The sequence below is a fragment of the Sus scrofa genome, chromosome 8 (assembly GCF_054392235.1).
Source record: "Sus scrofa isolate SSC_HxYL_T2T_F1_AM1 chromosome 8, Sscrofa_HxYL_maternal_Yorkshire_Landrace_v2.0, whole genome shotgun sequence".
In the NCBI taxonomy this organism is placed as follows: domain Eukaryota; kingdom Metazoa; phylum Chordata; class Mammalia; order Artiodactyla; family Suidae; genus Sus; species Sus scrofa.
Window position 1 is genome coordinate 144,476,062 of NC_139390.1, and position 13,796 is coordinate 144,489,857.

The 13,796-nt window shown below is 43.7% G+C and overlaps 1 long non-coding RNA gene and 1 other non-coding gene across 10 annotated transcripts in view; one reads left to right on the forward strand and one right to left on the reverse strand.

The window, feature by feature from the left end:
* LOC102167132 (uncharacterized) overlaps positions 1-13,796 on the reverse strand; it is a 659,279-nt gene that overhangs the window by 126,646 nt on the left and 518,837 nt on the right. The gene's annotated exons all lie outside the window — the stretch shown is intronic.
* Positions 13,549-13,653, forward strand: LOC146401111 (U6 spliceosomal RNA). Its single transcript, XR_014813914.1, has one exon. It is a non-coding gene; the product is annotated as a U6 spliceosomal RNA (small nuclear RNA).

Sequence of the window (13,796 nt, forward strand, 5' to 3'; positions counted from 1 at the left end):
TCGACAGTTAACACCTGACAGTGGTTGTTCTCGTCACCCTGCTCTTCCAGCCAGCGCCCACTGGGGCTCCTTGCCAATGACCATGTGTTTGAATGGAATGTGAGATGAGAATGAGAATGTGCTCGTCTCTATAACAGCAACGTCCCCGCTGAAACTTGAAGCCGGGCCGCCTTACCCTTGACCCATGAGCAAACACTTGCAGCATAGCTACTTCTTTTTATCCACCCACTCGAGCTACATTCTCCCCTGGGTCACTGATATGCCATCTATTTCCTGGCCTACATGGGACCCCTTGGCAAGTTCTTTCAGTGTTAGGGTACCTTCAAACCTCTCTGCGTGGCCTTCCCAAGTCCAAACACAGAACTTTGATATAGTAAAGCAGGTACTAACTTTTTGATATGTCAAAAAAACAGAACTGAACAATCATCTCTGTCATACTGTTCTTGGATGAGGCTAATGTAGGACCTGTATTAAATTTTGCTTGCTTAATATCTACCTTAATTTTCACCTTAACATTTTATCATTTTCTTCAGACCACAAACTTCTAAGTACGTATTTCCTATCTTTGGAAATTTTGAAATTAAAATATATTTGAGTAGGATTATATGTAATTTAAAAAAATTATTTGAAAAGTAAAAAAGTCTATATTAAACTGCTTTTCCATTGTTTTCTACATGGTCTCATTCTTGTAAAAGAAAAAAAAAGCTTTTCATAGATAATGGTGTAGAAAGTCTCATGTATTTCCCTACAGATCAGCAGGCTGGAGGCAGAACTGTCACTGAAAGAGCTCTCTATTCTGTGACAGCATTAGCCTTTGGAATCAGTCTAGTTTTCAGCTATAGTCTCTCCTGGATATGTTTACTAACCTGAGAAACACCACACCTGGAAGAAAGAGTGCAAAGAGTGAAAAAGCAGAGGCTCTCCAAGAAAAGAAGAAATTCTTAACAATTTAGTCCATGTTTCCATGAAAATTCTATATTAAGCACCATGCTTATGCGCTGGTTCCACAAGGTTCAAACGGTACCATGCCTGCAACACTGCGTTGTTGGGATGCTACCACATACCTGGTTCATAATCCCTTTGTTTCGAATGCACCATAGTGATATATGATTTCTACTCCTCGGAGCCTCAGCATTGTTTTATGAGCTGGGACATAAATAACATAATATCCAGATTACATGCACTTCCTTTTTCATCACTGTCACTGATCTCATGCTGAGGAAAAAGGGCAAGACTCCAAAACAGTTGTCAGTTGTGTGACAAGTAAAGACAAGGGTGGAAAGACAGGTATGAAGTCTTATCATAGCCTCATGCCTTAGAGAGGTTTTCGAATGAAAAGATACCTATCTCGTTTTTCATTCGGTTATTAAGTTCCAGGCACTGCCCTCTGAGTTTAGAAGCTAATACGTCCTGAAAAAGACGACGACTTTGAGGAAGCTCTTGGAGAGCCAATGATGAACACAAACAGAAGCAGCTCCTGTTCTCATGGAGTTTAGCGTCTAGTGATCTTTAGCATGAAAAGATATTTTAAGTGCTTGAATCCATACTGTGTTGCACTAGGTCGGGAACTGGCAAAATTATGGCCTGAAGGGCCAAACCTGGCCCACCATCTGCTTTTGTAAAATTTCGCTGGAACAGCGCCATGCCCATTCCTTTACATATTGTCTGTGGCAGCTTTTGCACTGTAGCAGCAGAACTGAGTGGTTGTGGTGGAGGCCATATGGCTTGCAAAACCTAAAATATTTACTATCTGGTCCTTTACAGAAAAAAAAAAAAAAAAAAACAACAAAAAACAAAACACCTTGCTGACCCCTGTACTAGGTGAAAGGACAACTTTCAGATAGCACCTTTATCTGTCTAAAGCTGGGTTTAATTCCTACACGTTACCATGTACACCAGTAAGGAAACAGGCCCAGAGAGGTTAAGTATCCCACCAAAAATTGCACAGTCACCAAGAGATGGAGCTGGTACTAAATGCTGGTCTTCTGACCATGGGTGGCAGCCAGGGTCTTTGTTTATTCAGTAGCACACACCGTGCTAAACCTGGTTCTGGGTTACAGCAGAGGGAAAACTGGGCTTATTTCCTATCTCTAAGGAGCTCACAGGCAATAGAGCTCAAAGCCCAAGAGTTTCTTTGTCACATAAAAGAGAGATGGTAAGTTGTTCCCTTCTTAAAAAGTGCGAAAGAGGCTGTTAGGTGGTCCAGTTTGCTAACTTCGTTGTTAGAGATGCTGATAAGAAAAGAAAACTGCTTTCACATTTTATCCTCCAGGGTTCTGTTTGTGAAATAACATCACCGGACTCAAAGTGCATTCTTGAATACTAAGAAAAGGCGCTCTGCAGGCATCACCGTGTCCTTAGCACCTAGCAGCCCTTGGTACTCGATATATTTTTGCTGAAAAATAAGAATGTTCTATAGGACTTTGAAGAGTCTACTGGCTTTGCTCTAAATTTCTGAGTCTAAAATATTTCTTTGCATTGGATTTGTAAGAATATTGCTTTTGGCTTTCAACTGTTGCTAAAGAAAATGACTAACCAAGAAGATTTTTTTTTTGGTAAGCAATCTTGGACCTTGAGAGTTTTTAAAAACACTTTTTTTTTTGACTTCTCAGATCTTAGCTCTAGAATTTCAATTCCTCACTTAAAACAGAGCTGAAAAAATACTCTTTTAAACTATATTAATTTTAGTCAACAAATCAGTGACATGCCAAAGCCATATTGAAGCCTGAGGCAAAAGGAAAAAGCAGTAAAATACTGCTACTGTTCTTTACTTAACATTTTGATATTTTATTCATCATGGATTTTTTGGGTACCAATTGTGATTTTTAAAAATATTGCATAGGAATATTACTTAGGGTGATGAGTAGTCGAGTTTTGGGGGCAGCCCCTTTAAATTTAGCTGCAAAGGCAAATGCCTTACCTCATTCTAATCCCACCCTGTACCAAGCCGAATATGTTAAAGCTATTTTTCTTTCACTGAAAATAGTGCAACCAAGCAGGGCTCTGTGAGGCTTCTGGGCACACAAGCCTTTCTGTGGCTTCCATTTCTTGTTTTTAGGGAATAAACTTCAGCCTCCATGACCTTCCCTGAGTTCCAAGGGCAGCTGGTCCTCGGGGAAAGGAGGGGGTGCAGAGACCAGGGAGGAGCCGTCAGGGGGTCAGGGGCCGAGGGCGCAGCCTTGGGGCAGATCCCGGTTCCTCCTCAAGGAATATACATACCAATAGCTTTGAGCCTTTCTGCAGAACTGAAACCCCCAGCAGAGGGAAGAACGACTTGATGAACCATTCTTCATTCCAGAAGGAAGGAGGACCACAGAACCAGTCCTGGGGCCACTAAACACCAGCTCTGAAAGGCAGTGCAAGCTTGCCCCGCCCCTGATCCTTATCTGGGGCCCTGTTTTCCACTCCCTAAACTATAGAACTGCTATGGAAAGTTGAGAGGTTAAGCTTTATTTGGGGTGAAATTAGGACTGAAGCCCGGGAAAGAGCATCTCTGGTAGCTCTGAGAAACCACTCTGAGGGTGCAAGGGGGACCTAGGATATAAGAGGGGTTCCCAGCAAAGGGAAGGTAGTCGGGACACACGATGTGCAGAAAACTGGACTGACAGAAGAGGACAGAAACCAGCTTCTATGGGAAGAGGCGGAGGTCTGGGCTTCCCGGAGTCACTGCCTTGATGTGCACCTCGACGCGGGCACTCTCTCTGTTTCTGCCCGGCGTTCCCCCAGGGCTCACGGGCCCACCCTCGGGAGTGGCTGTTCTCACAGACGACCGGGACATCTTTCGTTCTGCCCACTAACGATGACCCAAAGAGGAAAGGAGGAATATCAAGGTATAAGCCACACAGCTGAGGGCGGTGCCTGCAGCCGGGCACACGGTTCACGGGTTTGCTGCTGGTTTTGTGAAGGCGGCTCCGAGTCACAGACATCAGACATCATGGATGGACTCTGGTGTTTTTCTAGACACGAGGGACGCAAGAATTGGGCTCATAAACATCCTCGCCTAAGAATGTCTACCTATCGAAGACCCGCTTTCCCAGCTTCCCAGAGCACAGAGGGCCTCACTCCCGGTGCCCCCCGAGCCCCTCTCAGGGGCTGCTGCAGGTCAGCAGCTGCAGTGGCTCGTGTTTTACTCCATGTGGAGGCTGATGGCAAGGGCCAAACTCCAGTTCCCTTATTTGCTCCTTTTTTTTTTTTTGGCTTTTTAGGGTCCCATCCACAGCACATGGAAGATCCCGGGCTGGGGGTCGAGTCAGAGCTATAGCTCCCGGCCTACACCACGGCCACAGCAAGGCGGGATCCAAGCTGCATCTTTGACCTACAGCACAACTCATGGTCACGAAGGATCCTTAACCCACTGAGTGAGGCCAGGGACCTAACTGGCCTTCTCACGGAAACTAGTCGGGTTCATTACTGCTGAGCCACAAGGAGAATTCCTATTGCATTTTTCTAAGCCATGATTCTCTTGTATAAAATCTACAAATTGAGTTTAACTGTTTTTATGGATTGAATGTATACATCCCTCCAAAATTCATACTTGAAGTCCTAACCCCCACTGTGATGGAATTAGGAGGCAGAGTCTTTGGGAGGTAATTAGATTTAGATGAAACTGAAAGAATGGAGCCTCCACGATGGGATTTGTGTCTTTATAAGAAAAGAAAGAGACCAGAGCTCTCTCTCCACCATGTAAAGACACAGCAAGAAGGCAGCTGTCTACAAGCCAGGAAGAAGGCTGTCACCAAGAGCTGGCCAAGCCCCCTAGTCGGTGGTGTTTTGTTACAGCAGTCTGAGCCAACTATCAAACACCTTTCTAGCTTTTCCTTTGGTCCAGCTGCAGACATACAGAACAGCTAATTAGTCTTATAATAATCACCTGGAATATGCATTATTTGCTTAAAATACCTGTCGGTTACTTGTATGTGCTTGTTTGAAATTTATTCTTGGAGATTTCCAGTATAAAAATCCATGGAAACCTTCAGATTTAATCTGGCACCATTTTGGACTCCTCCGCAAAAAGTAGTCCTCCTGTAAAGGCCACTGTTAATTGAAATCATAGAAGGTAAATAATGACCTGTACAATTAAATTCGCATATCTTTTTTTCCATTACTATATCATTGTTTAGAAAAATTAATTTTTTCCCCTATTTTAAGCCCTACTCAGCTCTTAAGGTATCGAGACCACCAATCTGGGGTTTCCAAAGCTAGCCTTCCTTCTAACCAACGGACTATACATCTGGGGTTCTCAATATCCCTCAGTTTTGAAAACTGCCCAGAACAACCCACAGGACTCAGGAAAGCATTATACCTATGAGCACAGTTTTATTAGAGCAAAAAGAGAGGTAAACCAGAACCAACAAAGGAGGTTCATAGGGTGAGGTATGAGACGTGTCCACACGTGAAGCTTCCAGTGTCATTTCCATGGGAGTCCGAATGCACCGCTCGGCCAGCGCATCAGTGTAGACAACATGCACAGGATGCTGCCAGCAGGACAGTTCCTACAGCTTTGATGTCCAGAGTTCTACTGGGATTTCATTAAGTGGGTAGGAATGATTGAATCAGTGCCTGTGTGACTAAACTCCAGCCTCTCTTCCCTCCCTGGAGGTCCAGTTGTTATCAGATGAGGCAAAGTCCAACTCTCCAGTTACAGGATGGTGTTTCTGGTGTGGCGCCCACATGGCAGTAAACCACTTAGGGGCCCACCATGAATAGCAGAGACACTCTTATGACTCCAGAAATTCCAGAAATTTATAGGATACCTCCCAGGAACCAGGGAGAAAGGCCAGCCAATTGTTTACTATATAGGTCTAGCTTTTAGGCCAATCCTTAACCAAATGGTAGACTCTTAGCCTTTCCTTCGTCTCAGTAAATGAGGTCTCAAGTATTCCTACAACAGAGTCAGGGTTATTGGGAAAAGCCTCTGCACCTCTGTAACTGGCAGTTTCAACATGGACGTCTTCCACCTGCACCTCGGAACAAAACTGCCTTTAACCCTGCTAATGAATAACTTTGCTCAAAGCTTCCCGTTGTCTTGCCTTTGCCCATTCAGTTAGGTTGCTGGGATGACGAATGCAGCATGACTTTAGACTGAGGATTTTAAATCTCTCTGAGCAACTTGATTTTGGGCTGTGATTACTTTCTGCTCTCACTGCCAGTTCACCATCATGGACCCAACAGAATGTATGCAGGTTGTGAGAGAAGAAAGAATTAGATTTCTGATGAGAAGCTTATCATGAAAATAAATTTGCCAGGTGTTTCTGAGAGAAAGAATTAACAAAAATTATTCCCTAATGACATTGTATTGAAAATAATCTTTCACAATAAGAGTCATATCTGATGATTTTCTTTGGCTGTTACTTCATTAATTTCTTTTTTCTTTTTTTTTTGTCTTTCTGTCTTTTCTAGGGCCGCACCCGCGGCATATGGAGGTTCCCAGACTAGAGGTCTAATCGGAGCTGTAGCCACTGGCCTACACCACAGCCACAGCCACGCCATCACGGCAACACCGGATCCTTAACCCACTGAGTGAGGCCAGGGATCGAACCCCGCAACCTCATGGTTCCTAGTCACATTTGTTAACCACTGAGCCATGACAGGAACTCCTTACTTCATTAATTTCTAAGAAAAATGTTAAGCTTTATAAAATGCACAAATAATTGCTCCATTTGTTTAAGTAATCTTTTCAACTATATGATCAAGCTGATTACTAAACTGGCTTAGTACTACCTACTACTGGCATGATTATTTTAGAAAATATAATAAGACACCAAATGTGAACTCAAAAAATAGGTTATCAGCTATCCATTATCTTTGGTAGAATAATGGTAACTTGGATTATTTCGGTGAAATTTCTCCTGAGGGGCCCATGTAAATTAAATTATTGATCAGCGTTGTTTAGTTCCCTCTAGCAATAACACATATCTAGACTTTGCCTTGGCTTTGGGGTCGACGCGGTGTACTTCCTAGCCCTCAACCATGTGGCTTGCTTTGGTCACAAAGATGTGAGCGGATGTAACAAAAGTAGAAGACTGAGATGTGCTTGTGCCTGGCCATGCCCTGTGCACCTCTGCAGGTACCACGAGGGGACCAGCCCCTGGATAGCTAAGGCGATAGCAGCTTGGACCCCAGAATCATCACACACGGAGTGGACCTGAGTCTAACCCACAATAGACAAGAGAAGACTCAGATCTAACCCTCAGCTTAGAGTCAAGACCAGTTAAGCCCAGCCTAGTCAGCCAAACCCGAGCTGACCTACACAGCACAGAATAGAAAAAATGTTATGTTAAGCCACTGAATTTTATGGAGTCATTTGCTAGGTGATATTATTGTGGCAATACTGACTAAAGGAGAATCTGTGCCTTGAAGTAGGATGCTGCCATAGCAAATACTTGAAGTGTGCGGCATCAGCTTTGGGACAAAGTGGCAGAGAGCAAAGAAACTTTGACAGGAGTCTGGAGGAATGTTATTTGGAAAAACGATCACCTGTGAGAACAACAAAGAAAGAAAAGAGTTATCTATTGAACTCCCAGCATTGGAGAAGATTCCAAGCCAGCAAAGGTGCGGATTGTGACCAGATGCCTTTGATGAGGTCCTACAACATTGAGATGAACTTAGAAATGAACTCACTGATGAGCAGGAATAAAAGACAGTTACTTAAGCCATTGAGATTTGGGATGCTATGTTACACAGCCTTCCTGTGGCAATCGCTGACAGATACAGGAGCTGAAATCTACATTAGTTTTATCCAAGATCCCTATGATCTTCCTTCCTCATATAAATACTGTCCGACTCCTATTGTGGATGCTATGAAGATTACAAAAAAGAATTAATTAGCTTACAGAATTACTGGTACCTGTGAGTAAACACTATTTCAGATGAAGTAATTTAAAATAGTATATTTAATGAAAGTATGGTTAATAAGTTTAAATATCAAAAACTTTATACATAAAAATATATTACATATATTTTAATAGGCTCTAGCATCCTTACTACAAGACATACCTTAAATATTGAAGAATTGATGAAAACTCTAAATAATTCAATAATTAAATTATGCTATATTTACTAGTTCTGCCTGTCAGTGAGAGAATAATAAATATTCTTCAATTTACTTTAATTGCTGGTCAATGAAGCTCTGACCAAATTAAGATATCCTGGAGTTGAACTGAACCAATATGGCTAGTGTAGTTACTTTGGTTTAAATCACTCCTGGAGTCTTAATTCTAGGAAGAGACCTTGTAAATTGTAGCACAGTACAAGCCAACAAGGTTGCAGTGCCAGGGTTCGTGTTTATGCCTGAGTCCTGGCTCCGTGCATTACCCCCAAATGAAGACCAACTAGAAGTCCCAACACAAGACGGGCTGCCCGAGTGGATTTCCAGCGTTAATGCAGCTCGGACATATTTCCTCGCCTCAGTTGTCTGATTGAGCAGGAGTATCTATATCCAAAAAAAGGGCAAAGCCCTGCACTCAACGGTACCATAGAGGAACCTGGTATGGCACCATAAGAACCTGAACATGATTCTTATGGGGCCGAGAGTTTCCTCATCGGACAGAAACAACAGAGTCCATACTTTGTATTTAGGGAAATTTTGTGCATTATTTCAATCTCCCTGCCTTCCGCTGGGAGCCCATCCATCAAGAAAGGAAAATAAAAGTGCAACAATGGACACAAACAAGAAGAGAAAAACCCTCCTTGTTATGGGATCCACCAAGTCAAGTTCAAATCTCAATTGTGTCAAACATTCCAAGCTGACTCTAAATCTTCAAAAATATTTGCTCCGGGTATACATTCAAACATATCCAGGAAACTCATCCAGTGAAAAAACAATTTCTTATCCCCCAGTGAGCTTTCCAGTCTGAGTCATGAACCTCATAAGAGAGACACCTCACCACACACCACAGATTTCTTCTTTCTTTCGTAGCTAGGAAAAAAATAGTCTGTCTCCATCGCTTAACTTGCAATTTTATTCCCTCTGCCAAACCAGACCTTTGGCTGTCCTTTCCTTAAAAATATAAACTTTCCTAGTATTACAGACTTGAAAAAATTTTCTATAAGCAGAGGGTTGTTATTTTTTCTTAGCTTTTGTTTTGTTGGCTGAAAAATGAAATACAAAGAAATATATCATTTTTTAAAGCCTCACTTTAATTTGCTGGATGATGATGGAGCTAAAATATGTGCTTTTAATATGGAAAAGTCAGGAGACATTTCTGTATCAACAAAACTAGGCCTTAGTAAGAGTCAACTGAATGGAATCTTGGAGTAAGATTGATTCTGTAGGATTCTGTGATTTTAAAAACTCCTTTGTTAGGCCCTTCCGAATCAACGGGAATTATTAAAACCAAGGTTATTGGCATCCATCGAATTCGATGAGACCCACTGGCATCAAGGCTCTGGAATCCTGGGATTCGCTTGGGAAATCAAAGGCTACAGCAAGAAGCTATGAGCACATTTCCCACAGGCAGGGGGGTGGAATGACTGAATATCTAACCAGTGCCAAAACATCGCATCGCACCTCCTCTCCTTGAGAACTGAACCTGTCAGCTCCTAAATTGTACGCATTTTCAAGCAGTTAGCACAGTTTACTGTCTGAAAACCATCACAGCACCCCCACTCTTAAAGCAAATTGCTTCATAGATGTTAAGTTAAAGGACAATGTTATACTTCCAATCATGTTTGGCAGACAGGAATCATGTGTTCCATGTGTATTCTATCACTGGCCCAAGAGGGAGGAGCGGAAACCACTGCTCATTTCTTGGGGGCATATAAGAGTGACTGTTTTGGGGGGGGTTGTTTGTTTGTTTTTTAAGTAAATGAATTCAAAAAAAGCTTGCACTTCATTACTTGGAAACTTTGATGTCATTCTAAGAGACACTGGTCAGGTTTCTGTGTTATTTCACGTCTACAAGGCATCCAGAATTTCCATCGGCTGTGAATCCTGCTACTAAAATTAGAACTCCGCAGTTGAAGCAACCTAAGTGGGTTGGAAGTAACATTTGTTGGTGCTCTCTTTATAACTCTGTGGTTTTGGTAAGTATAGGGTGTTCGAGGAGCTCACTGGGGACTGATTTCTACGTAGTTAGCAGTAGCCAAGTTCAAGGGGTACGATGCCTGTTTGAGATTTTTCACTTCTACTTCACTGCATTGGAATGCCCTGCTCCAGTTTGGCTCAGAGATGCTATTTCCTCTGAACTGGGGTTACAAAGAAAGCAACTGGCTTTTAAACACAGTGCCTGAGCCATGCCCTATATCTACCAGCAGGAGGGCATGCACCCTGAGCCGCACCTCTCTTCCTAAAGGCTCAGATGAAGGCCTCAGTCCCTTCCCAACTTAAAACCCAACCATTAATATTCATGTGAATTTGTATCAAAGGGTTCGGGCAGAGTGAAAAGCAACACATTGGAACATCATAGAATAACTTGAAATCCCTAAGCCCCAACTTCCTCCGGAATATGCTTTACAAAGTGAAGAATCCCTGATTTTGATTTTATCTTAATTTTTTTTGGTACAGTAAAAGTAAAAACAATGAAAAACAGATTTAGATATCAGAAAGCTTGACTTTTACCCTTGGCTCAGACAACAAATAATTAGATAATTCAACTGAGTTTTATATTTATGTGTATTTATGAGTGCTCACTTACATGCGTGTCACAGTGGTAATCGCTGGAATACAGAGGAAATTGACAGTCTTTGCTCTTACACAGGCCACAGACTAGTGGTAGGAACGAGGCAGACACTTCATTTTGGCAAGTAAGGACTTCACCAGTCTACAGATGCTATCAGGAAAGTGGAAAGGTTAAGGTAGCTGATTTTTTCAACTGGGATTTTATGATTTGGTGTTAAAAATTTATCCCACAAGTCAAATTATCTTCAAAACGTACTAGGAACCAAGCACTGTGCTTTGTGCTTTGCGTGCACGCGGTCCCTTAACTCCCAGAGGAAGACAACGGGGCCAGCGAGCCACTGCTGTCGTAGACAGATTGGTTGCAGAACTGGCAGACCCATAACTGGAACTCCAGTCCGTTTCCAAAGGCCACGCCTTCACACCGGATATAAAACCACCTCAAAATAAGAACAAACAAGACTGTCCCCAGGGGTGTGATTAAGGTGGAATTACGGCCTGAAAGACACAGGGTGGACTGAGATGTTGAGAGCAAGAGGGAGCAGAGCCACGTCTCGATCACATCTGTTTAGAGATTAAGTACAGATATGTGCCATTCTACTTCACAATTTATATTTTCCTTATCAAATCCTAATCAAGAGAAGAATGTGAGCTGGAATGCGGTGGCTGGGAAGCCTAACACACGTATTTGTCCGCATACACTTACTGCTGGCTGGCCAAAACCATGTGACAATCCACAGAGGCAGCAGCACGGTGTCCTGGAAAGAGTCGGGCCCGGGAACCGGACTCTTGCCAATGACTCTGCGGCACTGGGAACCCATTTCCTTCAACTGGGAGGCAGTGCTCCTGTCTGTAACACGTGGCAGTGGATCTGGTTCAGTTGTTCGCTTTTGCGCAAGTTCCCAAAGGAACTGAGCTGCATGATATTGACCGTCTAACTTCAGAAGCAGAAAAGCCCACATCCACTCAGTACGCACACTGTCCACCTCTGTTTCCTGCTAGAAACACTGTTCCCTTCTCTAAAGCTCCCCTGACACACACCCCCCTTCCCTCCTCATCTTCTTCCTCTTCCTCCCTTTATCGCCTCTCCTCCTTCTCCGGCTTCCTCCTGTCTACCTGACCCCTAGTCATTTCGTCAGGTGTTAACTGGGGAAGCACTGTGTTTGGAAGCTTTCGCTGTCTCCCAAAGTCTTGGTTCTGCATCCTCCAACCAGCATCTGTACACGCAGCCCGCGCTTCCGGTCACCGAGGACTTGTGAGGGCGGGGATATAAAGTGCCCGGTGCTTGAACCATGCTCGGCACGTAAGAGCACCCATGGCCAACATCGTCACCACCGTGGTGACGATTACTGAGCTTATGACATCCTGTTTTGCTTCTTTTCTTTCTTCAGCTGCACCTGCCGCTATGGAAGCTCCCAGACGAAGGGTCAGATGGGAGCAGCAGCTGCTGGCCTACACCACAGCCACAGCAGCAATGGATCCAAGCCACGTCTGCGACCTACACTGCAGCTTGAGGCAATGCCAGATCTTAACCTACTGGGAGGGGCCGGGGATTGAACCTGCGTCCTCACTGACGCTGTGTTCTTAACCTGCTGAGCCCTATCGGGAACTCCGTGACACCCTGTTTTTTATTAGCCTTTTGATCCCCACGTCATCTACTGTTAGCTTTTATAGGGCAGGGACCATACTAGCCTGACTTGTTGCATCGGCAGCAGCTTAGCACCGTGAGTGACAGGAGTAGGTAAATATGCCCCAATCATTTAATGTTAAACAACATGTAGCAATGTACATAAAGAGACATGCAGTCATGCAGCAAAGCAAGCTGAGCCTTTAAATATTCTCGTGGGATTGACCGAAACATGCAATTGAACCTAACTTGCAACGGGTCAAAGGGGACCTGCTGTGTAGCACAGGGAACTCTACCCAATATCCTGTGAAAGTCTACGTGGGAAAAGAATCTGAAAAAGAATGGATGTGTGCACACGTATAACTGAATCACTCTGCTGTTCAGTAGAGATTACCACTACACTGTACATCAACCGTACATCAATAAAACTTTTAAAAATGAAAAAAATAACTTGATGTTATGAGGGCCGAAACCAAGGTTTGAAGTAAGTTTTATGGAGACATTGAAAAAGAAGTAACTGATCTTCCCTGGGAGATGGAGCACACCACACTGGAGTCGGTGACTTAACATAGCTTTTTGGCCGCGCCCATGGCATACGGAAGTTCCCAGGCCCGACGCTGAATCCGAGCCACAGCTGCAACCTACACCACAGCAGCAGCAATGCTGGATCCTTCACCTGCTGTGCCACAGTGCAAAGCAGAGGTGTGAGGGAGGGATTATCTCACAGAGGAAAAATGGTATAAAAAAAAGTAATGTGTTTATACGACTGACTTACTAGATCCTTGAAACAGTTCACTGGGGTCAGGAAGAGGTTTACTCAAGAATACAGAGAGATGAGAACGGGAGGGAAGAAAGTTACGACTTTACGTATCAAATGCTATGCTTTTAAAAGGTAATGCACCGCTTTTGGAAAGCTCTTCTTCATCCCTCAGTCACGGCTCAACCTCCCGCACCGTCTAGCCTGCATCTCACTGCGAAGCTGGGGACGCCTCGGTCTCAGCTATGGGACTGGGATCACAGTTTGACCCCTTGACCTTTCCGCTTCCCCGCCCTCCCCTCCTCCCAGCCTGTCAATCCTGTCAACGAACACCTCTCAAATTCCGATCATCACATCCCTTCTTTCTGCCGCTACCTAAATCCAGATCTCTCAAACCTCGTCTGCCCGGCCGCCTGCTCACAGCACACCCTTCGCACCGTGGCCAGTTACCTCTGCAACACCGAACCTGGCCTTGATCCATTAAACTTCTGCTCTAAACGCTCATCTGCCAGAACCGCTGTTTATCCGAATTTTAAGACGACATTTTGTGTGTTCACTTCGGCAGCACATATACTAAAATTAGAATGATACAGAGAAGATTAGCATGACCCCTGCGCAAGGATGATGCAAATCTGTGAAGCATTAAAAGAATCATCATCCCTTTTTGTGAGAGGAAAGTATTTTAGCAATGCTCCACATGCTCAAAGATTCACCTTGGGAACATATATAATTTATATATATTATTTCCTCTTATTCTAAAACCATTTTTTTCCTAAGCACTTTATCATAGTTGCTTT